Source organism: Zootoca vivipara, chromosome 2 (assembly GCF_965207765.1).
Source record: "Zootoca vivipara chromosome 2, rZooViv2.hap1.1, whole genome shotgun sequence".
Classification (NCBI taxonomy): domain Eukaryota; kingdom Metazoa; phylum Chordata; class Lepidosauria; order Squamata; family Lacertidae; genus Zootoca; species Zootoca vivipara.
In genome coordinates this window covers 65,652,256-65,677,356 of record NC_142584.1, presented here as the reverse complement: position 1 = coordinate 65,677,356, position 25,101 = coordinate 65,652,256, and the positions used below count along the sequence as shown (strand labels likewise).

The window sequence follows — 25,101 nt, the reverse complement described above, 5'->3', positions numbered from 1 at the left end:
GACACGCAAACTGCAGAATGGGGCTATCTTGGGGCAAAGCGCTGTGGTATGCTTCTTCTTTGCCAAAGCGGCCAGCGCTCAAGCACTCCATCTGTTCCCCCCTCTGTTATTATTCTCTCTCTCCCCGCCACCCCACCCCCCCCCGCACGCCGCCGCCCCCCGTTCAGGATGATCTCCAGCTCTGGCTTCTGGTGCTGCCAATCCGATGCCAAGAAAAACACACCCAGCAAAGTGTAGAGCTGGCCAAACGCCCCCACGCGGGGATGAGGGGAGGGGCGCCGGGAGCAGCGTCTTGCCTACAACTGATAAAGTAGGTGGCTTTTTATATTAGTGCTTGAACAAAACATTGCAAGGACGGAAAATTGAGCGAATTCCCCTCATTTGCAAGCATACAATTCAATTTTGAGCTCTTGCAAATGATCACGACTTTCACAGAATCCTGGGTTTGGGGTGCAAACCGTTGGTTTCTAGACAATGAAACTTGAGTTTTCAGACAAGAAATTTGTCTTTGGGCTAAAAAAAAAACGGGACTTTGAGAGGAAACTCTAGATTCTGTGGAGACGGTTTCTGCAGATCGAGTTTGGAACTTACAAAGAGAGATTTTCATGTGGGAACTGGAACTCATGTCTGGTTTGTTTGTTTTTTCTTTAAAAACAAACCAACCATGCTCTATTTCTGCTTTTTTAATTTTTAATATATATATATATATTTACCTTGGAGAGAAGCAGCACTCACAGAGCTAATCTCTCTCTCTCTCTCTGAATCAAGAATGGCAGGGGTAGAAAAAGCCCAGCCAGCCAAGAAACTAGTCAATTCCTCATAGCCTTTCTTGATTATGGTCTGACCCCATCCTTGTTACCCTGGCAACTCTGAAAGCCAAGGATTTCTGTCCCCAACACTGTTGGGCACAGGGCTGGCAATTGAAGCTTGCTCTCTGAAAGGGGCACACTGCACCACCATTGCCAACCTCCTGTGTCCCTCTGGCTTGAGACTTCTCACATGCCAAGTTGGTATGCCCCTCTGATATGCCTCTGAATGCCCAGCCTCATTCCCCACATATTGAACGGGCAACCCGGGAGACAAGGGGCCAGCATTTAATTTTAAAGCACTGAAAGTGGGGAGAGGGGTAGAGAAAGAGTGAAAGGAGGACAGAGTGCACGGGCAGCAAAGCAGGCCTTTGTGCTGACAGCACAGTGTCTGATCGAGAAAATTGAACACTTATGCTACCCTCGTTACCATAATTACCACCGCCTTTAATGGGGCCGCATGCCTGCTCTCCTTCACTACCACACACAACACTGGAGGCTGACAGCTCCATTACCAAACCTTTGTGCTCAGTCTGCTGGAAAGCAGCACAATCTCACTGGCCATGAACACTTGGGATAAGGAGACGTTCCCCCCAAGAAGTCCTGACTGGCTCAAGGGGCGGAGGGTAAAGAGAAAGGGAGCTGGCGTTTAAATAGGTGCAAGCTTCATGCAGCACACAATTAACTTGCGGAATCCATTTCTGCAAGATATGGTGATCGCAACTTGATATGTCGGTTTCAAGGGGGCTAGACAAATCCACGGGCCCCAGCCATGGCTTTTAGCTATGAGCAATAAAGACAGAACTCCAGGGTTAAGATGCAGTGTGCCTGGTGTAATAAATTATCTAATTGCTAACTAAGAATTTGCTGCCCTTTTGCAACACAGCTATCTTACTCTACTTAATGGGAGGCTTAGCCCCGCTGGCTTATTATTGCCTGGAGGTTACCTGTGGGCAGATTGAATCCCTAACTGCTCCTCCCTAGGCACCACAGCACCTGTAAGGGGGCTGAACCAGGCCAACAGGGAGGCATCCCCTTTTTTGCCAGCTCCTTGTGAGCAGCTCTCAAGGGCCATTGTGCCTGGAGAAGGAGGGAGGGCCTGAACTGCTCAAGAGGCCTTGTGTTCTGTACCTTCTGTGAGGTGCTCAGCTCTATGGGGAAGGGCTCTCTCTCTCTCTCTTTTGTGGAGGCGCTAGGAAGCTACAGGAGAGGAAACAATGGGGGCGGCTTCTTCTCCCACCCTCAATTTAAAGTGGCTGAGGAGAGGCAAGGAAATAAACCCAGGAAGAGAAGCAAAGAAGTTGGAGGACGGATAACTCTGGCTTTGTGTCAGTTCCTGAAATCCTTCATTTGAAAAATCCAAGGGCTACATAAAACTGGACATGGGCTCTGAATAGCAGTAGCTGGGAATCACAACAGGGAGAGGGTTGCTGTTTTGCTCATGCTGGACTAGATGGGCCATTGGCATGACCCAGCAGGTCTCTATGTATGTGTACCCCACACTTGCTTGGTAAAATGTTCGGTGGATTTACACCATAATCTTCTCAAGGCCAGACTCACAATCTAGAGCCTCCCGCCCCCCGCTACCTGCCTCATTCTTTTGTCCAAGACATTTCCATTGCATCCACTCCTCCAGGATCAAATGTGTCCCAGTCCTACCATGTCCTCTCATGCCTCAGGTATTGCCCTCATCTGGGCAAAGCTAGGTGGCATTTGGAGGACCAGCACACCTTGAGGTCATTACCACCCTACTATTCTTCTGCACATCTCTTTCCTTTTCTCCTGTCTCTTTTTCACACACACACAGTATATACACACACGCACACACAGATTGCTTTCATCTTTCATTTTCCCCACCAGGCAAATGGCAGGAGGTGGATAGCAACAGGGCAATGAAACATGTCAGGCTCCTCTCCGCCCCACTGCAGTCCACCTAGGGGCTTTATGTCCAGGTTGCCTCTACCTGAGAGCAAGGCCCTGCCCTGAACATGACCATGAGCGCTCTCCTTGCAGCTCAGCTCCCCCCTCTGCCAATAGATGGTGGTGGCAGCTCCCTTCATGGGAGAAGCGGCCCGTGCAGTTGCCTGTGTGCGCTCTGATGAGTTAATAGACTCTAATTAATACAGATTGGGGAGATCACTTTCAATTTCCCCAGCTCTCCCTCTTACTGAAGAGCCGCAGAGGATGATGGCTGGAGTGTCTGCAGAGGCTTCAATGCATAACTAGGCCGCCCTCTTCACTCCGCCTAGCCCTGCATTCTTGGCTTTCACAAGGGCCACAGAAGAGGTCTGTCTGCCCAAGGTTGTGTGAGAAGGTCAGATGTCCTGCACATCACTGGCATCCGTGTCACTTGCTCTTGCCAAGAGACTGGACATCAAGTGCATGGAAGTAAGTCTGGTTTATGAAACTGTCAGGTGGAATGCCAGGCTATGGGGAAAGAGCTGCATGGAGCCTCTTCTGCATCCAAGACAGGAAGGGGAAAGATTTTTCCTCCAGAACCAGGCTAGGGAGCCTGCAGACCTCCTGATACTGCAGGACTTCAGCTCCCAACAGCCATAGCCAACATGACCAATGGTCAGGGATGATAGGAGCCATAATTCAAAAATCTCTGGAGGGCCACAGGTTCCTTAGCCATTCTAAAATTGAGGCCCTTAGATGTGGTGCATCTCTTCATTCTGTCCTTGCTAAGTTGCAGCTTCTCCCCTCTTTTGGTACAGTCATCTAGAAATCGGACGCAAACAGAAATTAAGCAAATATTGGAAATGTAGCTCTCATTGATCCAGCAGCTGATCCAGCCCAAGGGTGACTTTTAAAACAATAGAGTATGGAGTTTTTACATTGGCACCTCATTCGGCATCACTCAATGAACTTTCACTTCCAGGAGCGGTAAACAAATATTAACTAAACTCTAAGCTGGCTTTAATGGCTTTTAGCTGGAGAAACAGAATAAAAGCATCTAAATCAGGGGACAGGGACTTCATAGAATCATAGAACTGCAGAGTTGGAAGGGACTCTGAGGATCATCTAGTCCAATCCCCTGCAATGCAGGAATATGCAGCTGTCCCATATGGAGATTGAACCTGCAACCTTCGTGTTATCAGCACCACACTTCAACCAACTGAGCTGTATCCAGGCCCTCCAGACCTTTCTGAATACTAACTTCCATCAGCCCCACCAGTCAGCATGGCCAGTGGTGAGGGAGGATGGGCACAGGAGTCCAATTTGTGGGGTTTGTAGCCGAATCACAAATGCATGTTTTGCTAAACAAGCACAGGGCTGGTACACAGAGTTCTTAAACTTCCTAGAGAGGACCCTCTGTGCATGGCCACTTCCTTTGCTTCCTCTGGGTGGGAATTATGTAACACAGTGATGGCCAAACTTGGCCCTCCAGCTGTTTTGGGACTACAATTCCCATAATCCCTGACCACTGGTCCTGTTAGCTAGGGATGATGGGACTTGTCGTCCAACTTACTTTTGTATTTCTCCCACGCCTGCTTACTTTTGTATTTCTCCCACACACATGGGATGGGAGGTTTAATTTTTCCCACACAATTGGCATCTGAAGGGCCCAGGGCCATCTTAAGCATATCCAGCGCCGTGGTGCAAAGCTCCCTCCGGTGCCACACACACACACACACACACACACACACACGGTTTCCAGAGTTGTTGACCTTTATTTTAGGGAGGACGGTGCTGCTGGCGGCGCTGCTGGAGGAGGTGGGCAGTGGCTGGAGGGTGGCTCCTCCAGCGGGGAAGAGGCAGAGGCTGGACCACTTCATGCCGCAGTGGCCACAGCAGATGGAGGCTCCAGGCACGGCGCTGCTTCGACGCGGCATGGCGGAGGAGGGCAAGGGCGGTGAGCTGATGCCGGGAGGTGCCGCGTCCAGCCTCCACCTCTTCCCTGGCGCCCTCCAGAACTTGGCGCCCTGGCGGCCCGCGCCACTAGCCTCTATGGGTAAGATGCCCCCAGAAGGGCCACAGCTTCCCCATTCCTGATCTAAATAAATAAGGCCATTGGTCCATATAGATCAGTATTTACACTGTCTGGCAGTGACACTGCAGAATTTCACCGAGGAATCTTCCCTAGCCCTATTTAGAAATGCTGGAGACTGAATCTGGGACTTAATGCATGCAAAGCAAATGCTCCACCGATTTGCTGAATTTAATTAAATAATAATAATAATAATAATAATAATAATAATAATAATAATAATATAGCCCTTCCCTGTAAAAACTGGAGCCGAATTGATCTGATGTCTAAGTATTTCATTCTCCCTTAACCTAGAGGAATCTCTGTTGCACCACCCACCCTTTCAAACACTGTTACTGAAGTTAGGGAAAAACCAAAGAGTTTACAGCTTATGTGGATTTAGGACAGAGTTTGTGAATTTCCCGGGGGGGCAAAGTGGATAATCGTGCATGACAAAAGAGGTTTATTTACTGAAAACAGGACACAAATTCAGGAGTGAAAGGAAACAAATATGCATTCTCACTAATAATCCGTCATAGTTAAAACGTTGAAGGCTAAACAATAGGCAGGCATACACAGAGCTATGAAGATTAGAATATTACCATGATGCAGTTCCTGAAGAATCCCTCCTTCTCCAAAGCTTTCCCTTTGAGGGTTTTTCTAGCTCAGTGGTAGATTATCTACTTTGCATGCAGAAGGTCTGAGGTCCAAGTCTCCAGTCTCAAATCGTGGAGAGTCACTGCCACCCAGGGTAGACAATACGGAGCCAGATGAATGAATAGTCTGATTCAGTATAAGGCAGCTTCCACACTTCCTTTACGCTTATTTTTCATCTAGTACAAAAATATTCCAAACGCCTTACATGAGTAAATTAAGCAAACTAAAAGTATGAGAATTTCTTTTAACATTTTTTACTTCTTTGTGAGAATATCAAAGTGACAGGCAAATTTCACCAAATAAGTCAGTGACAGTTCTTCATAGCTGATCTACTACTACTAAGCATGTTTAGGATGTTTTGAGTGTAAAAACTTCAATGCACAAACCTTTAAAACCTACTTTGTGTGCTGGTACAGAAGCTCATTCTTCCTAAAGAGTAAATTCATTTAGATATTAAAACTCTTGAGATTTTGGGAATGCACAAATTTAAAAAAATTGCACATTTTAGTGAAAATCCCTTCAATTTGAGTTCAGAGAAACTGAAACTGCCTTGGCCGCACTGGTCAATGATCTCCTGCGGGCTAGGGACAAAGGTGAGAGCTGTTTCCTAGTTCTGCTGGATCTCTCAGTGGCTTTTGATACCATCAACCATAACATCCTTCTGGACCGTCTAGAGGGGCTGGGAGCTGGGGGCACTGTTATACTGTGGTTCCGCTCCTTCCTCCTGGGCCGTGTCCAGAAAGTGGTGTTGGGGGATGAGTGCTCAGACCCCTGGGCTCTCACTTGAGGGGTGCCTCAGGGTTCTGTCCTCTCCCCCATGCTTTTTAACATCTACATGAAGCCGCTGGGAGAGATCACCAGGGGGTTGGGGTTGGGTGTTCATCAATATGCGGGTGATACCCAGCTCTACCTCTTTTTAATCAGAACCAGTGAAGGCGGCGAAGGTCCTGTGTGAGTGTCTGGAGGTGGTTGGGGGATGGATGGCGGCTAACGGATTGAGGTTGAATCCTGACAAGAAAGAAGTACTGTTTTGGGGGGACAGGGGGTGGGCTGGTATGGAGGACTCCCTGGTCCTGAATGAGGTAACTATGCCCCTGAAGGACCAGGTGCGCAGCCTGGGAGTCATTTTGGACTTACAGCTGTCCATGGAGGCACAGGTTAATTCTACCAGCTCCATCTGGTACGCAGGTTGAGACCCTACCTGCCCGCAGACTGTCTTGCCAGAGTGCTGCATGCTCTAGTTATCTCCCACCTGGACTACTGTAACGCGCTCTACATGGTGACTTCAAAGTCACCTTTGAAGGTGACTCAGAAACTGCAATTAATCCAGAATGCAACAGCTAGACTGATGACTGGGAGTGGTCACCGAGACCATATAATACCGCTCCTGAAAGATCTTCATTGGCTCCCAGTACGTTTCCGAGCGCAATTCAAAGTGTTGGTGCTGACTTCTAAAGCCCTAAACGACCTTGGTCCTGTATACCTGAAGGAGCGTCTCCATCCCCATTGTCCAGCCCGTACACTGAGGTCCAGCACCGAGGGCCTTCTGGCGGTTCCCTCGCTGTGAGAAGTGAGGTTACAGGGAACCAGGCAGAGGGCCTTCTTGGTAGTGGCGCCTGCCCTGTGGAATGCTATCCCAGCAGATGTCAAGGCAATAAGCAACTATTTTACTTTTAAAAGACAACTGAAGGCGGCCCTGTTTAGGGAAGTTTTAAATGTTTGATACTGTATTGTTTTTAATATTCGGTTGGAAGCCGCCCAGAGTGGCTGGGGAAACCCAGCCAGATGGGCGGGGTATAAATAATAAATAAATAAATAAATAAATAAAGGGCACATTTTACCACAAACATGGAGATCAATCTGGCACCTCCTCTGGCATGCCAAGAACAAATGTTAACTTCACATTGTGGTTTATTTGGAGGAGCTCGGCAAAACAAAGAACTCAAACCACAATAAATGCACAATAAATACCCTCTTTCCCTATTTTTGTAAACCACTTTGAAGTTTTCTTTTTTCTTTTGTTTTTACAGTCAAGTGGCATATAAATTTTATGAAACCAACAAACAGATGAATAGTGCTGTCTCCCTCGCCTTCGGTCTCTCTGCACCGCATTATCTCAGCTTTTTCTCAGTCCTAATTCTTACCTCTGCCCCTTATCTCTCCTTTCCCTCCTCACTTTCACTTCACTGGCAGCAAAGGCCCACAAAATTTCCATTCCCCCAATACACACACACACACACACACACACACACACACACACACACACACACTGCCACAGGTCGGATAAACTGGTGCCAATTCTCCATGTGCCTTTGAATCAATGCAGACCTAGTGGTGCAGCCACTATCCCCCTTGGAGAAGCTTCTATTTTTCCAGCCAAGAGCTGTAGGAAAGGGCCACAAACAATGAATTCCCATAGTGAGGTGCAATTAGGCTAGGAGGGAGCTATAATTGACCCATGGCCCTGTGTTAGGTTGTGGGGGAAAAAACCTTTAGTGAAAAGGCTGCTTAAATTCTTCTGTTTTTCCGCATTTCCTAGAAGGCACTTTGATGATGAAGAAGGTCATCATCATTAAACTCCAATTTGTTTCCTTTCTCTGCTCCTGTTCTTAACAACAACATCCTTGTCTAAGATTCGCAGATTGCTGTTGCCTCCCCTGTAGTGAGCAGAAGAAGAAGGGGAGGGGGGAACCTTGGAGAGACTCTTCCTTCCATCTAGTGTGCCAGGAACCAGATGGACCTTGCTAGATGGCAGAGCTCCATTGCAGCCATCCATTTTGATCAGATATTGCGCATGGCCATGGAAACTGCAGAGTGGCTGATCTACGCAAACGTTTAGCATTAACTACTACTCAGCTACCAACACCACCCCCTCCTCACATAGCTCAGAAGCAATCAGGGCTGGAGCATTTCATCCAGCGTCCCAGCATGCATTGTGGGAAAAGTCCTGAGTGGCCACTTCTGGTAGCTCCCTCTGGGTCCACCAATTCAACTCAGACTGATCCACCGAGGCAGAAGGCTTTTATCTTTTCCATTGCAGCTGACTCCCCCAGGCCCATTGCAGTCATAAACTGTAATTGGTGGCTTCTTTGGGAATCCTACCCGAACTCTCGCCATGGTTATTTTATTCCCTTTATTAGCATTATGGCAGTCAATGCCCAGGACTCTTGTCACTTGTTGATCTGTACATTGTGCCAAGCACAGAAAAGCCTGTCTCTCCTCCTCTGGCTTCTTACAAGCAGCGGGCAGGTTTCAGGCTTGTGGGATCAGTTTCGAACGAGAAGCCCTAGGTACACCTACCACAGCCAGGTGCAAAAGAGGGGTGGGTGGGACAACATAGTCTTAGAATTAAGGAAAAGACTGCCTCCACAACGTGCTCAGACAGGGGTCTCCAGGCCAGATGAGTCACAGCTGGCTTCCCCCGCATCCCACCTCTCCTTTGGAAGACACAGACGCAAGCAAAAAGGAGGGATGAGACAAACTAGAGGATTAGACAAATTCACACGGAGGATAAGATTATGGTGGCTCCTAGCCACAATGGCTATATTCTGCCTCTGAATACCTGGGAATCACAGGTAGAGGGAGTGCTGTTGTGCTCAGGTTCTGCTTGGGCACTTCCTAGAGGCATCTAGTTGGCCACTGAAGAGTGTGGGGAATAGATAGCCCTTTGGCCTGAACCAGCAAGGCTCTTCTGACGTTCTTATAAGAGGGATGTGCTGGGAAGGACAATGATGCTTAATCTTCTTTCCTCTGCCTCCTGGTGCCAGCCTTACTGCACTCTGATGGTCTATGGCAGCCTGGCTCAAATACAGTTCAGAGGAGATGGGTGCTCCTCGCCAGCCCCTAACAACTTTAGGAACTTTCAGTCTGGGGCCAAAAGCCCTATGTCCTGAGGAAGAAAGTGGCACACGGTGGCTGTATATTCTCGGGGGTTGGTCTTATTTTATTGCCCAGTCTGAGCCTCCCTTTGCTGCTTCCCGCTTTCCTTCCCCCTTGGTAGCAAGGCTTGCCTGTTTACAGAGAGCATTCAGAGGGCTTATCAGTGGGATGCATGGAAGTCCAGGTTCGGTAGTTGTTTTGTGCAACAGCCTGGAGTGGGGATGAAGGGAAGGACATGCTTGCAGTGCCACCCAAGGTGACAGCTTCCTGGCCCTTATCAGCTCTGCTCCTGCATGCACATACCCATAGCAAGTGCAGAGCACGTTTTAATTCAACAGGAAAAAGTGCTTCCAGCCATAGACCTGTACCTGGGATTAGTGTTGTTGTGGCCTCTGGGTGTCCATCCTTTGTTAACCTGATTGCTTGTTGCTAGTCAGGGATGATTGGTTAATGTTTCCTCAATGAGAGCTAATGATTGGACATGTTTTCCTTAATGGGCAATTTATCTGCATGGCAAGGAGGTCTGAGATCAGTGCTCAGGAATGGATAGAAAGGAAAGAAGAAGACATATGAGAGATGCAGAGAGCAAAGCTGCAGAGCTGCTTGGTCTATTAGAAAATCCAAAATCAACCTACTATGACAGTACTCTTTTCTTTAAAACAACAACAACAACAACAACAACAACCAAAACCTCTCAATGTAATCAAAAGAAAATCAAAAAAATTCCTTCCAGTAGCACCTTAGAGACCAACTAAGTTTGCCATTGGTATGAGCTTTCGTGTGCATGCACACCTCTTCAGATACCCTCAATGTAATGAGCAAGCTCCTGAGTTCTATGAAAGTCTCAATCAGGTAGGAGAGAGAGTTGTGGGTTTAGCTGGCCTGGAATCAGACTGGTGGGAGTGCAGAGATCCACTCTGTTGTTTAGATAAAGTGGTGTAGTTACAGCTGTAGCTCTGATGCTGTAGGAGGCTATTTGTTTCCACAATGTGTGCAGCTTGTATTCCTGTAAATAGCAGAAATATTACAAAGACACCACTACTCTCCAGGGCTCTGTCTCTCATCCAAAGGAAAGTAAACCCTGTAACACTGCCACTGAACTTCTCACCCCTGGGAGAAATGGAGAATGCTGCACAGTGTAATTTCCTGATCTAATTCACCCCATCCAAAGCCACATACAGTTATTGGTTATGTTTGCCCCAGTGAGGAAGGTAGCTTTAGGGGAAATTTTGGAACTGGAAAGCTGGGTGGAGAAAGGGTTAAATCTCCTCCCACCACCACAGCCCTGAACTAACCCCGCCCCCGCCCCACCTCAGCTTGCTTTGAAGGGAGGGGTGTTGGAAAGACTAGTCACAGATGATAGTGATGATTCCAATTGATTACCCACCCTTCACTATCATGTCATAGGGCACGTCGGAGGAATTTAAAATTCAGCATTTAAAACTTTGAAAATAAATTCCAGTCACAGGAATAGATTTGTGTCCGCCTCTCATCTTTTGCCCTGTGTAGGTCTGCTTTTCATCTTTGGCTCCAAGGACTATACCCAAGAGTGTCAAACAGAGCAATCGAGCAGGCAAGGCCAGGTAGGGGATCAGTGAACAAGCCTCCTTCCTCCCTTAACAAGATACCCTTCACTGTTATTGTCAGCATGCATGGGGATGCGGGAGCAAGGCGGAACACATTTTGTATGTGATTTATCACCCTTGGCAAACAGCCAGATGGAATCAGGAAAGCATGGGGCAAGACTAATTGAAGAATAGGGTCAGAAGAACTAAACCAACCCCCCTGTATTGGAGCTGGAGACTGCCAGTCTGCACTGATTGGATCATAGTTGAGATGCCTGCAGCAGCAGCAGCAGCCTTGGCAGAAAGTAAAAATGGGCTAACGTACATCTTCCATAATGGTTGCTGCACTGACACCTTCTGCATTTCCATCTATATTTTAAAAACACCACAGCTGATTGTTTGGGATGTAGATATGGCTGTCAGAACCTGGCCCACCAACAATTAATTTAGGTAAGGGCTGCTTGCCAGAGTGAAGGCCTGCCGGTGTGAACTATAGCAACAAGGTCCAGTTTAGACCAGAGCTTTCCAAACTGTGTGTTGTGACACGTCAGTGTGTCGGCTGCAGTGTGTAAGTGTGTCACGTGAAGGCTCCCCGCACTCCTCCTGGGGCTGGAAGGGGGATAGTTTGGTTTGCTAGTAAAACTGAATCACTGCGTCACGAAATGATGCATGTCTAAAAAAGTGTGTCACTAACATGAAAAGTTTGGAAAGTTCTGGTTTAGACCCTAATCATCGGCCTGCATCACATTCACAGCTACCAGCCTGCCTGTGTGCAGAGAACTGGAGGAACCAAAATATGACATGCCAAGGAAGCAAGAGAGCAGAATGAGAGGGAACCTGGGAGAACATTCACACAGAGTTGGTCAGTTGAAGGATCCAAAAACAGAATGGCAAAGGCTGGTGGTCAAGTTTAAAGAGCAATGTAGAGAGATGCTATTGATGAGGAGAGAAATAGTATTGTCCCAATCCTGGTTCCTATTAAAGGGAGATGGTTTATTTGTCCAAACCTAAGGCTTGGGTCATCACAGCAAAGGCAGTTTCACAGGGCTGCTTAGTGCCAAAATAATTACTAATTAAATGTGAGCAATGGGGAAGAGGCAGCCGCACAATCCGAAGGGACTAATCGAAGGCTCCAGACTCTCTCAGGGTGCCTGGCATAATAATCGCCTCTGATTGATTAGTTCAGCTGGTCAGCTGACAAGGGCATTAGTCACATGACTCCAGCCCTCCGGAGCAATGGAATGCATGTGGCTGACCGCGCTGGTCTGTGTAAATGGATTATTACTCCGAGTAATTAAGATGGAATTAAAAATTAATTCTTTTCTACAGAGCGATTGCATTTCAAGGGATAAGCTGGATGTTACAGCCTTTGTGTGATTTTTCTCTAAATTAAATTGGATTGTGTCGGGTGGGGGAGATTGGACGGGGATTAACCGCCTGTTAAACGACTTGCATGAGAAATGAGCATGGACTGAGATGTCTTGGTCTGATGAGATACTCACCGGGGCCTCTCTTTGTTGGGCTAGCAACCATCCTTTCCTTGTCTGGGCTTTGTGGTGTAGTCATCTCTTCTTGGCCCACGTGGGATGTTATCTACTATAACACATCCTATCAGCCTTTATGAGGCAAAACTAGGGCTTCAGGGATACAAGGTCTTCCTGAGAGCAGCAATCCAATACCAATTACCAAAGAAACACTTATTCATTCAAACGATTTATAGACCATCCTATAACCAAAGTTCTCTGGGAGGCTTACAGGGATTGAAACAAACAAAATTACATCAAAACACAGCTAATACAATATCGCTATTTAAAAATTCTTCAAAACTTAGAGCAACGCTAAGAGAGAATTTGCAGAACTCAATTAAAACAAGGGTGAAGCACTAAAACTGCTAGCACATTTGCAAAGCTAAACTGAGTCCGCTATGGTTTCAAATTGGATGAGGGACCATGTGTTGAGATTCTTGCACTGCAGGGGGTTGGACTAGATGACCCTCAGGATCCCTTCCAACTCCATGATTCTATGCTTCTAAGCAGGAGAAAAATAAAAATCCAGAGATTTAAAATAGTGTGAAACGATAAACATAATTTACAAAGCCCAAGAAAATTAAAAAGTCTTTGCATGACACTTTGAAGGACATTAATAAGGTGTCAGATGGGAGTCTCATGGGAGAGCGTTCCACAACTGAGGGGCCACTACTGAAAAGACCCTTTTTCTCATAGTTTGTACCCCACTTGGCAGGGGTACTTAGAGAAGGTTGTCGGAAAACAGTCTCAAGGAGCTACACAAGAGAAGAGGTGTTCCTTCAGATACATCAGTGGTCCCAAGCTGTGAAGGGCTTTGAAGGCCAAAACCCGCACTTTGATCTGGGAATAATAATAATAATAATAATTTATTATTTATACCCGATACCACAAGAGAAGAGGTGTTCCTGAAGATGTATCCAAAACTTATCGACTCCTCCTTGACTGGAAAGTCAAGGAGGAGGAAGTAACAGCTGCCATGGTGAGATGGTCACAAGACTTTGGCCATTCAGTAACTATGTCCCCATGGGAAAATTTGTGGAAGAACAATTGGAAATTCACAAACTGTTATACTATTAGAGAGAACTTTCTAAAAATGCAACACCGATGGTATTTAACACCCTGGAAACTTTCGAAAATGTATAAAAATGTGCCACGTAATTGCTGGAGATGCGGAGATAATTCAGGACATGTGGTCGTTATGTAAGAAAATACAGGTATTCTGGGAGAGTATTCATTCATAACTGCAAAAAATGTTAAAGATCTCCTTTAATAAAAAAAAAACAGAGGCCTGTCTCCTGGGAATTACAGATTTGGATATTCCGCAAAAAATGGCGGCAGCAAGAGTTATCATTGCGGCAAAATGGAAGAATATTGAAAACCCCTCTATACATGAATGGGTCCAAAAGCTGACAGAATATGCTGAATTAGATGGTTTATCAGGGGGGAAAAAGAATAAACCAAAACAGGAATTTGTTTCAAAATGGGACGTTTTCAAAGAATATTTGAAATATAATTACAGTAAGTTAAACTCTGTTGCAGCATTCAAGGAACTTCAGTAATAGTTGCAAGTTAGATATAAGATATATTAAGAAAATATTAAATTATGATAAAAGTGTATATTGGCAATAAGAAATATGAAATTGAAATAAGGAATAGACGGGAGGTCGGGTCTATAGTGTTAAGACCAATTTATGTTTTATTGTTTGGTAAGAAAATTTTGTTTATTGCTATTCTTGTGTGTAATTTTGTTTCTATGTTTTCTTTTTGTTGTTGTTGTTGTATCAACAAAAATTCAAGAAAAGAAAAGAAAAGAGAGAAGTGTTTTCTTTTGTACTCCCTGAATCTTCCAAGATTCAGCTTCAATGTGAAACCCAGAATTGTACCCGAATGCCTTCATCTTTTTTCTGGATTGAGCCTCAGTATGTTCACCCAAGTGCAGCCCATTATTGCAGCCAGGCACCGACTAAGTGCCGTAGCCAGGCACTGTGTGTAGAAACGAAGCCCTGTGTCATCGTTTCAGCAATCATCTGACAAAATCTGATTAGGATTTTCAGTCATCAGCGAGCACATCTTCAGTGCCCCACATAGCTCTTTTACTCTCTCTATGATAAACAGAAGCCAAATAAATCTTGCCCAAAAGTAAATCCTTGCAATTGTGCTGGATTTGCATAAGACATACAGGTTGCAGGATGCAGCTTTCTTGGCCCAGAATTTTGATGGTTTTTTAAAATATACGCTGCAATGATTATTCATCTACATAAGAGTTGAGCGCTACCACTTGTAGCTCTGCTCTTAAAAGCTTTGGTGGAATTGGGAATGGATTCATTCTCTGGAGTGCGATGCAATATGGAATCTAGAATGCCATCAGCAATCCACTCCAGCCAGGGACGTGCAGCAGCATCATGTACTTGGGTGACAGTCCTCATTTTGCACAAGTCCTCTCAGCTCATGCTCTGAGACTATGAAGATGACAAGGAGTCAGCGACATTATCAAGCCACTTGGCTAGCAAAGCAAGACCTAGCAAGCATGGCCAAAGGCCATCCTCTCCTCCCATGCGCCTCCCTAAACGGCCTCAACCCAGTATACCTGAAGGAGCTTTTCCACCCCCATCCATAGCTGCCAAGTCTCCCGTACAGTGGTGCCTCGCTAGACGAATTTAATTCGTTCCACGGGTCTTTTCTTATAACGAAAAATTCGTCTAGCGAATCCCATAGGAATGCATTGATTTTTTTTTGAAGTTTTTTTTGCCCATAGGAACGCATTAATTGAATTTCAATGCATTCCTATGGGAAACCGTGATTCGCTAGACGGATTTTTCATAAAACGAATTCGTCTAGCGAGGCAACCTCCGCTAGAAATAACCTTTCATTAAGCGGAAATTTCGTTAAGCAGGGCATTCGTTAAGCGAGGCACCACTGTATTCCCCGGGAAACCCCCGTTTTTCCAGCTGAAAAAAACGGATTTTTTTGTTTTTCCCCTGTTTATTCCGGTCTGCTACTTCCGGTCCAGTCCCTTATTTCTCAGACAGCAACTTGGCAGGTATGCCCCCATCGTTCAGCCCAGACACTGAGGTCCAGCACCAAGGGCCTTTTGGCGGTTCCCTCACTGCGAGAAGCAAAGTTACAATGAACCAGGCAGAGGGCCTTCTTGGTAGTGGCACCCACCCAGTGGAATGCCCTCCCACCAGATATCAAAGAAATTAACAATTATCTGACATTTAGAAGACATCTGAAGGCAGCCCTGTTTAGGGAGACTTTTAATATTTGATGAATTGTTGTATTTTAATATTTTGCTGGAAGCCACCCAGAGTGGCTGGGGAAACCCAGCCAGATGGGCGGGGTATAAATAAAAAAATTGTTGCTGTTGTTGTTGTTGTTGTTGAAACAGAGTTTGCCAAAATGTTGTAGGTTCTGAGTTGGTTCCAGAAACCACTGTGCTCCAACTGGAACCTAGATTTCCAGACTGAATTCAGCTCCTAGGTCTGTATGCATCTACAGGCGTACCTTCACAGAGAATGACTTGATCAGATGCAGCCAGCAACTCAAATATAGCTCCACATGTGATGTTGGGATGCCATGCAGTGCTGCAGTTTAGAGTGGCAGATATTTGGGTTGATTTTGTAGCTTTAATAGAGTAGCCAGGCAGCATTAAATATAATGTAAATGTCACACTTATTCATGGGACCAAATTAATGAACATAAAAGGGAGGCTCAGATAAATCATATTCTGGGGACATAATATGCAGACATAACGGAAGATAGGAAACAACCACTAATGAAGCCCCCAACCACTAATAGCTCAGTTGGATAGTGTGTGGTCCTGATAACACCAAGGTTGCTAGTTCAATCCCCCTGTGGGACAAGTTTCACATTCCTGCATTTCAGGGGGTTGGACTAGACCAGGCGTAGGCAAACTCCGGCCCTCCAGATGTTTGGGACTACAATTCCCATCATCCCTAGCTAACAGGACCAGTGGTCAGGGATGATGGGAATTGTAGTCCCAAACATCTGGAGGGCCGGAGTTTGCCTATGCCTGGACTAGACGATCCTCGGGGTTCCTTCCAACTCTAGAATTCTATTATTATAATGGCCAGTGGGGCACTCCCGGCATCTCAACACAGTGGGTTGCTAGTGCTTACCAAGAGGGGGAGGAGAGGGGCACGAGGAGCGTGACCCAGCGCAGCATTTGTTTCTGAGACCATCAGAGTGATGCCAACATTACGGACCACACTGTGCCAAGCTCCCTAGGCCTTTCCCCTTTCTTATTGGTAAGCACTAGCAACTTGCTATGCTGAGAAACTGTGACAGGATCTTGTTCCGCGCCCAGTCTGACATCTACGTGAAACCACTGAAGAGAGTGAGTGGCTCAAATTCACCTAGGAAGCTTTGCTGCCGAGAGCTGGGATTTGAACTGAGCCCATCCTAGACAAAATCCAACACTCTAACCACTACAGCATGCTGCTTCTCCTAGTGGCTGCTCCCTTGTCACAAGTCAAAGAAGCATTGGCCAGTTTTCCAGGTGACAGTCTCAGGAAATAAGTCTGAGAACATGTAATGCTACCAGTAAGCTAAGCAGATGTGGGTCTGGTTAGCATCTGGATGGGAGACCACCTGGCACCCCATGTAGCACTGAGTAGATATATTTGGGGTGAGAGAGAAAGATATAATATGCTCCAAATAAATAAATGCAATAAGAGTGAGGAACAGAATGTTGATTGTCCTGCAGTGTCTGGATGCTGGACTGGACTTGGTGGAGAAGAGGACAATTACACACGCACAGCCAAACAGCTTGTGAGGATGAAAAGTGGAGGTAGAGAGCAATGTACACCTGTCACCCTGAACTCCTTGGAGGAAGGGTAGATTAAATATATATATACATAAATATGTGCTGGGATTTTTAAATGAAGATGAATGCCTACCTCATACTGGAGACTCCCAGGCACCCCCACTCCCCACGGCCCTCCCTCCAATTGATCGGGAGCCTTGAGTATATTGGTGAAATGTCCACTTACCCCCCAGAACATAACATCTCCATCCAGTCCCACTGAACCGGCGCCACTTCCCGCAGAACACCTCTGAGCCTTTTGATTTCGAAACGGCGGCCGAGTATTTACATATGCCTCCATTTGGGTTTAGTCTATAGACTACCGGCGAGATTTAAGTCTAGAGCAATATTTGCCTTTGATTCCTTAACCTGGAAGGTCGCCCCTTCATTAGCGTGTCTTGCGCGGCCCCTTCCTCCTGGCCTTTCCTTTGACTAGTTTAGCCTCTATTAATCATGCATGTGGAACTCCTCATTTGCAAAGCGTGGCACTCATCCCTGAGGAAGGAGGCCATTATCATTCCCACAGCAGCACGCAGGCAGAGAGAGCGGAGAGAAGGAGTAGCCAGCCCCAGAGACCCCAGAACTGTGTGGGGCACAGCCTGTGGGGCGGACAGGGACCCGGGTCCCAAGGCCCAGTCATTGCCCCTTTCGCTTAACTGGAAATGCTGCCTGCACCCACGACGCCCAGACGGCGCGAAGCCTCCTCTCCCGCTTCCTTCTCAGCAAAGCACCGGATTCAAAGGAAGGAGGTTGGCTCTGCAGCACGCCGCTTGGCGGCCACCGGCAGCCAGGAGAAGTCCCAGGCGCATGTCGGCCTTCAGGACTTCGCCGGGGCTCAAACTTCAGCTTCTTGTGCGCGCGCGCATGAAAAGTCCTCAGCCCCCCCCCCCCTGACTTCTCTCCGTTACCTCCCCCTCGGGCGGCGGCAGTCAGAAAGGGGCCGCGGAGCGCCGAGGTTTTTCTAAATTCCTATCAAATATTTAACTAGGTATCTGCGCTCATGTATAATGAATAGCTTGGCCCCGCGCCTGCCGGCCAGCCTGCTCGCCCGCCCGCTCACTCGCTCACTCACTTCTTGTGGTGTTTAAGGAAGTGGAATATTGTTATTAAACGCCATTGTATTAGCCGAGCTTCTGCAGGCGGCCAGACGGAGTTACAGGCGGAGAAGGGTGCGCGGGCTAATAAACAACGCATTATGCGGGCAGACGGGCCGCCGGCTCCTGCCGCTTTGCGAGCGGGCAGGCGAGGCGAGGGAAGAATCTCCATGAGAAAGACAAGGAATGACTATGGCTACCTGCTGAAACTTCTCCCCAATTAAATTACGCTCAGGCTCATCCGGCCAGTCCAGCATGGTAATAGGGGAGAGTTTCTATTTGCAAATCAAAGCAGTGCTGGAGCCAGACACCGTCTATTGAAGGGAGTTAGACTAGCTGACCCGTTGGGTCCTCCCTATTCTACGGTACCATTCTGTGATTCTATTCCTGGGCCTGGTTGTGGAGGGCGGTCTGCAAACTATCAATTGCATCTTGTGTTCCTAACAGGGAAAAAGGCGGGATATAAATAAATATTGTTATAATAATAAATTTCCTGGAGTTTCTGAGGTGGATTTATTCAGCCAAAGGAGGTTGGTGTTTTAGCAGTATGTAAAATGTATTATACTGCAAAGGGCTTAGGTTATGAAAAATGGAACATTGTTAGGGAGAATGAGTTTTAGAAGTTTGAGCAAGCTTTTGAGTTCCACAGAGCTTTTTCTTGGACTGGACATTAAGCTGAGGAAGAGTTCTGTGAATCTTAAAACCTCTCTCATTGAGTTATGTATTGATGAGAACCAAAGGTTAATACAAGAAGCTGTCTTACACTATCATATCACTGGTCCACATAGCCCAGTGTTGTTTTATCTGACAGGCAAAATTCGCTGCAGAAGAGATCCTTCCCAGCCCTGCTAGTTGAGAATCTTTTCTCGTTTTGAGATGGTGAGGATTGAACCCAGTGGTCTAGCAGACCACACACTCTAGCACTAAGCAATGATGATCCTTCACAATAAAGGTATGCTATAACTTTTCCTTGGAGCAGGGACTTATCAGGAAATTGAAGCCAGAAGCAAAATGGGGGGTACAGCAATGGTACAGCACTATGTTAATGAGCTCTGATTTTGTGTGTATGTGGAGGGGTATATCTATGTTCATGGTGAAGGTGATTACCCCCAAGGTATGGAATGGAATGGAACAGAATAAAACTTTGGTCTAGAGACACTGGTTCGTGATGGAAATAGGCCTGAATGCCTGTCGTGAGGGTAGAACTGTTTTTCTGTCTGCAGTGTGTGAGAAGCAGAAATGTTCTCAAGGCCTTAGTCGAGCTAAGGCAATGCACCAGTGTGAAGAAGGTACAAGATGTCTTACTCCATGTGACTAGCAGTGCTGGGTGACCTTCATGAGTCTCTCTGAACCTCAAAAAGGCTTGGGGTCATGTTAACCCCTAAAACAATGGAAGACTGCTTCCGCCGATGTTTCTCCTGTGACCTGTCATTTGCCAGTACAAAACCAATTTTAGTTGCAAACAATGGGGGAATTAAAAAGGAACCAATCAGCACACAAGAAAATGTTTTAAGACAAGTGATGCTGGGAAACAGAAGGAACAAGTCTCCTCACTGGGCTTCATCTCTTTTCTATACAAGAAGCTTTTTCTGATCTTTTTTGTGTTGAAACTTTTCTCTGGAACACACACACACACACACACACACACAGAGAGAGAGAGAAAATTTTGCTTTTAGATTCCATTCTTGCACTGGGTTAAGTATTTTCTGATAACTTTCCCACATACTTTTTGTACAGCTCTGATAATTTTTCCCTCAGGTGCAATTCAGACTTCACTATTTTATTTTTAAACATTTTTCTTTCATTTTTACCTGGACACATTTTCTGTTTTGATTTTGCTGGATCCCATATCCTAAACACCACTGACGTCTAGTAACATGCATCCATGGGAGCCTGTTACCTATAATTTCATTCTGGATTGACAGCTATGTTCTTCTGTTTCTTATTTCTCCCTTCCCCAAGATTCACTCATGTGAGTGTACTGTGCTGTTGATTTCTCCTCGATACTATTCTGCTTATATCTTTCATAAACTGAACTTCCTTCACTAGTCTTCTGCTATAATGTATTTAAAATAAATGTTTCTAAACTGCTTTTAGCCCCTCGAATCCTGTCTGGTCACCACCCACTTGCCTGTTGGAGCAATTTAAGAACCTCGTTTTCATTGCTACATTTCAGCTGCAAAAAAAATCCCTGAGAGGTTTCTACACTCCCAGCCACCTGCATCTGTCTGTCTTCCCTCCAGATAAGCAAGAGTCATTATCGCAGCTCAAGGACACATTCCAACCAGGCAAAAACACTCAAGGAGAGCAGAGAGCTCGGCTGGCAAGGGATGTGGCATTGAGAGAGAGAGTGGCCTTGGAAAGTTTTGAGGGCCAAATATAAAGGCTTGGAGGGCAACTTGTAGCCCCTGGGCCTGAGGTTCCCCCCTCCCTCCTGCTAAAGATCAATAACACTTTGACATAGATAATATGAGGGTATTATATGAAAATTCTTTAAAAGATGAGTTATCTAAAAGTGTGTTGCAATTGAAGGAAGTCAAGTGTGACACATAGTAAAAAGTAGAGTAAGAAGTTTTTGTCTCCCAGCATAGGGCAGCCAATTGACTTCAACTCAGGTGCTCTACTCTAGGCAAACTGTGGATGGAGCAATATCTTTCCCTTGCCTTAAGCCCTGATAAATTTATTATGAATCTGCCCTTTCCATTCACTTGGGTTTTCCACCTTGAGTTTTCCTAGCTCGCATTCTTACTTTCTGTTACGTTCTAAACAGGGCTGGATCTGCCCTAGCTATAAAGCTGAAATGAGTCTACGGCAAACTCTGGAAGTGAAGCCACACTGCAGATTATTTGAATTTAACAAAACACTCTTGTTTCATAAAAAGGCAGAGGCTGAATTTCTGTGCACGTTTCACAGGGAGGAAATTCCATTGTATTCAGTTGGACGCCGTGGGCAGGATCAGGCCTGCAGATATCTGATATCACTTGCTGGTGGGATGACAACATGTTTTGACTTGTTGTGGCTGCCAGCATGCGTGACTCGGGGGAAACTGGATTCCAGTCCACTTGGCTGAGTAAGCTCTGTATGAGTTGACCATTTGGATGAGACATACCTTATTAGTCAGGAAAGAATCTTGTTAATAAGCAGGGGCTCTGTAGTGCATTTTGTGGTGCTTTTCCTTCCTTTTCCTTTCTCTGTAACCATCTGTTTCCAATCCTTCTGCTTACTGCTATTTGAATCTTTATCAAAGACCTTGTTAAATAAGCCTCTATGTGGCTTTATTATAGACACTTCTAAGAGCTGTGTGTTTTTGTAAGAGAATTGATGGTAGCTGCAAAGAAGGAACACAGTTTTTTGCGGGGTTTTTTTGGGGGGAAGCAATAATCTGTTTTGCGCTCGCTGAAGGCACCAGGAAGGTGAGGAAACAGTCATTCTGTTACATGAGGTTGTTAAAACCCTTGAGTAATAATGAAAGACAAAGCTTTTGAATTGCTTCTGTTTGTTTGTTTGTTTGTTTATGTATTTTGTCAATAACAAAAGTTTACATACCGGTAGTACCTGAAGTGTAAATCCAAATGGCAGCCCCACCCACAAAACACTTACACACAAATCAACAATGGTCACAATACATGGGGAGAGACCCATTGCACCCTGGTTCTGCTTATGGGTTTCCCAGATTGACCTCTGTGAGGACAGGATGCTGGCCTTTGGCCTGATCCAACAGGTGGTTCTTATATTTTTATGGAAGTTCTCCTGCACAAGCCTAACTGAAATGAACAGCTATTACACTATGACTATGTATGTAGCATGTGCAGGAGAAAACCCTTTTCTATTGTGCCTCTTGGGTCAGATCTGACTCCCAGTCTGCTGCTTTTAATGTGACTCCAGATCCACCTCCAGAAGCCCCTGGCCTCATTGTTAGGCCCACAGCTGAAATTCAAAAAATTATAGCATGGATGGGGGCAGAAAATATGAGATAATATTCAGCAGTGGAATAATCATTTGTGCTGCTTCCTAAACCACTTGCCTAGCCAGAGTGTTTCTCACACCATTGCTCATTACCAATGGCTTAGCTAGGCAGCTTTGGTAAGGCTTGTGCCTCCTGATCCCTGTTCTCATCATCCTGCCTCCCAAAGCAGGCAGTAGCAGCATTTGTTCATTGACTGAAATGCATATTTTAGGATAGGGATCATGCAAGCGAAAGATAAGGAACAAGGAATGTTTTAGATGTGTCTCTCTCCCCACCCCACCCCCAGACTCTTGGCTGTTGTTGCTTTGCCTGGTGGTGACTTGACTGACCACTTTGTGATCTGCCTCTGACCGGATTATGTGTTAATATTTCAGACTCCACTCTGCTGCTCAGGGAACTGGCTGATTCTTTCAAGCTGACTGAGAATAGAGCAGGAAATGCAAGGTGTACCTTCTCCTTTTTTTAAACCCAAAGCAGGATTGGGTGTGAGAGTTAATAAATAATGGGTGCTTCCATTCATTTGAATTCCACAGACAGAATAGCAGGGCTCCAGCAAGACAGCGGGGAGAAGAGCCAGGCCTATGATAGACCCTCATCTCTTACTAAGTATACCTGCCACTTCCCAGTCAAGGAGACTGTGCATAGTTTTCTTCTCCTTCTTTGAGCAGAAACAATTGAATAGGGGCTAGAGGAACTTCAGCAAGCCAGGTTACTTACCCAGGAAGGAAATACAAGGATTGGAGCAGGTTGCATATGGGTGAATACCTTGTTATAATCACTCAGAACCCAAGACTCAACCAGAATGGACTGAACTGGCTGGGACAGAGACACAGGAAGCATTCGGAAGACCCCTTTGGGCTGCAGTTTTGTTGTCAGGTGGTGCAGTGGGTCAGTGCATCTGGCTATTAACCAGAAGGCAGGTGGTTCGTGCCCACCCAGGGATGGCTGTGGACAGGTTTCCTGTATTGCAGGGGGTTAGATTCGATGGCCCTTGCAAGAGTCCCTCCCAACTCTGATTCTAGGACTTCTAAGACACATACAGGAGAGTAAATCCCATTCAGTACAGTGGGACTTGCTTCTGCCTAAACATGCATAGGATTGTGCCGCACTTGTCTACTGCCCCCAACGACATTCAGTATCTTTATCCACACAGCGGTTAAAGAATGGCAAAATGAAGAGTGTTGTCCTGTGGTTTAGGTTGACTTGCCTACTGTATTCCATAAAAGCAGCCTTTAAGACTCTCCTGATGAAGTGAACCAAAGTCTGAGAACAGCGCGCTTTGTGAGAGTGCTCCCAGAAACATGTGAGGAAACAGCAGTGCTGTACCTTCAAACATCAACTTGTCAAAGGATGGTTTAAAAATGGTACTACAGCAAACTTGGTACCAATTTTGGTCCAGATTAGCTCATTCAAAATAAAGGAACAATTGGGGTTTTTAAAGACAGAAGGAAAGAATGTCATTGCCATGGAGAACTGGTTGAACTTGGCAATCCACTTTTCTTCCATTGAAGCCATACACCAAAACCCCACTGCTGGAAGAAATGTATAGACTGAAGGCCAGTATTCTTGTCCTTGAATCACATTATATTTCTATAGGAGAAAACTCACAGGGCAGGAGAGTTTAGAATGGAATGCAGTTGTTCATGAATAACAACATGTTGCATTTCCACCCTTCCATTTACATTATGCACATTCGTGAGCAACAACCCAAGTGCATTCAAGGTTGCCATTACGCATTGTATTTCTTGCTTGATCCAGCACAAAAGAAGCCGGTCTCTTCTTTTATGTCCATTGTCCTCTTTTTTCTCTGCGTCTCTGTGATGACATCACAGTCCATGACGATGCCTTCCCCTGCCAGCCCGTCTTCCTCTCCCACCTCTCTCCTCCACCAGGATTCTCCGAAATGGAGCCAGCCATTTGAGTAGAGAACCCAGTCATACAAACGTAGAGGGGAGGGGGGATTATGAAAATGAACAGTAAATAAATACCAGTGCCGAGGAGCTAATGCTGATAAGAGGATTTTCAAAATTAGCCATTTGCAAGAGCAGATTAAATATGTTTAATGTTGGGGGTGGAAAGCAGCTATTAAAATATGCACCAAATGCCGCTGCAGCCGTTCCATGTGGCCCAGTCATTTTGCCCTCTGCACACACTGTTGGCTCAGCGTACAATGCTGGTTGAGGACACTAATTTACTGTTGTCTTGCTGGTAAACAAGCCAGCTGCTGGCAAGGGCCCAGAATTGCCCTCAGTTCACCATGTGAGATAGGATGCCAAAGGACTTCCTTAAAGGACGATGAAGCGTAGGGCAGCAACTGATCTTTGAGAAACACAGAGCGAGGAAGCTGTAGTGCGGGATTGAGCTTTGGTAGCTAAGGGGAATGGGAGGCCCCAGTTACGGCCTGCAGGGTTGAAGGATCTGTCCTTTCAGAGACACCAGCCATCTTTGGAAGCTCCTTTTCAAGGTTGTGTTCAGAGCACCAAGGAGCTTTGCATGAAAGCGGTCCCTTCTCCCGCCACAGCCCCATCTGCGCCAGGGACCTTAAAGCAGCATAGCAGGGCGCATCTTGCAGAAGGGAGGCAGCATAAAGGGAACCGCATGCATTGGTGCCCATGCAGCCCACAAGCAAAAGCTGCAGGCAGTGGAGGCTGGCCCATTTGGGCAAATGGGGGCACTGCCCCACCAAGCTCAGTCTGCCTTCAGCCAGCTGTCCCACCCCACCTTATAAGCAGCTCAGGTGGTGCATCGCCTGTCAGCTTCCTCCACTTCAGCCTCTTGTAGGGGCTCAGCAGGGAGGAGGATGGGGACAAAA

The 25,101-nt window shown here is 46.2% G+C and overlaps 1 long non-coding RNA gene across 1 annotated transcript; it reads right to left on the bottom strand.

Moving 5' to 3' along the window:
• Positions 1-174: 174 nt before the first annotated feature.
• LOC148686895 (uncharacterized) lies at positions 175-18,110 on the bottom strand. Its single transcript, XR_015948198.1, has 5 exons — positions 17,416-18,110; positions 12,380-13,243; positions 7,275-7,357; positions 5,379-5,609; positions 175-3,527 (listed from the first exon to the last, which is right to left on the bottom strand). It is a non-coding gene; the product is annotated as an uncharacterized LOC148686895 (long non-coding RNA).
• Positions 18,111-25,101: the final 6,991 nt, after the last annotated feature.